Below are 1,609 nucleotides of genomic sequence, written 5' to 3' on the forward strand. Positions count from 1 at the left end.
CTGCCCTGCGGGTTGCTTTCTCCTCCCCTCGCTGGGCAGGTGGTGCTCATTCCTGGAGGCTGGAGGAAGGCCACACTCCAGCCCTCTCACAAACGCGTTAGAACACAGCTGCCAAGCACCAGGGAGCAGAGAGAGGGCTGGGAGGTGGGTGTGTGACCCTGGTCCCTCTGTGAGCTGGGCTGAGCTCGGAGGCAAGTGGCTGGAGGGGTTTGTAGACAGGAGCTGCACCACCTCGGCTGCATGGGGGAGCGGCAGGGCAGGCAGAAGTGCAGGGAGCGTGTGAGGGCTGGGCACCAACGCTTCATTCCCTGAGCCATCCCGGCGGCAGCTTTTCTCCCCTTCGTGAGGATCCAAGGGGAAGGACCAGAAAACTGCCGGCAGCCTTCCCTGGGGCTGCTGTGACAGATAAGGAACAGCGGCTCCTCCAGGCGCTGCGCCTTCAGCCGTCGCTCTGGCTGCACGAAGAACTGCTCAGAGACAGGGATGGACAGAGCTGCACCCGGGGCGGCAGGAGAATCCCGGCGGCAGCTTTTCTCCCCTTCGTGAGGATCCAAGGGGAAGGACCAGAAAACTGCCGGCAGCCTTCCCTGGGGCTGCTGTGACAGATAAGGAACAGCGGCTCCTCCAGGCGCTGCGCCTTCAGCCGTCGCTCTGGCTGCACGAAGAACTGCTCAGAGACAGGGATGGACAGAGCTGCACCCGGGGCGGCAGGAGACCCCATTTTCTGACTCCCACAGCAGCTCCCCTGGAACTAGAGCAGGAAAAGCTCCAGGAAAGGCCCTGGGGAAGGTCCCAGGTAACACTGTCAGATGGTTGATGCTGAGGCAGGTGAACGCAGCACAAGGCCTAGGTCTGAGCTCCGGGGGTTTGCCGCTCTGGCCAGCAGGAAGGCAGCTCTGCAGCTCAGCAGCACCTGGGGAGCGAGGAGGTGGAGCAGCCCGGGCTGTGATCTGGGCTTGGAGGGAAGGTTTGGGTCTCGGGCTGGGAATTAACACCAAAACAAGGGGCCACAGTGCGAGCTTCACGGGCCTGGCTTCCCTCTTTACCTCATGCTGCTGGGTACCGGGAGAGTGGCAGGTGTCACTGATGCTTTATTTTTAACCTCAAAGCCAAGATTTTTCCTCTCCCTCCCCAGATATTCCCTTTCCCTTCAATCGTTCCAGGTGCTTGCTCCAGAAGTTACCCAAATAAACCGAGGGGCAGCTGTCGGGCGTGATCAGCTGAGGGCATGAGAGGGCAGAAGCAGAAAAGGGGGCGGTTTGGAAGCCAGATGGCAATTGGCGTGGAAGCAGCGATGTGGGATTAAAAGCAGGAACACAGGAGAGCTTGTGCTGTAGGGAATTAGTGTCCTCAGATGACTTCAAAGTGCTTTTTAATCCTCACCAGCCTGCTCTGCTTTACCTCATGTTCCTGACATGCTGGGGGGGGTAGGCAGCAGCTTCACTTACTGTGAAAAAGAGACTCGTCCGTCTGGTCGCTCGAGAGAGGACGGATGGATGCCCTGCGGGCTCGGCGGCAGGATAACCTGCGCTGCTGCTTCCTCTGCTGGAGCGCGGGCTGAGCGGAGCAGCCGTGGGCTGGCCCCACCGCAGGTACCGCAGCGCTCCGG

The sequence above is a fragment of the Pterocles gutturalis genome, unplaced genomic scaffold (genome assembly GCF_000699245.1).
Source record: "Pterocles gutturalis isolate BGI_N339 unplaced genomic scaffold, ASM69924v1 scaffold7607, whole genome shotgun sequence".
Lineage (NCBI taxonomy): Eukaryota > Metazoa > Chordata > Aves > Pterocliformes > Pteroclidae > Pterocles > Pterocles gutturalis.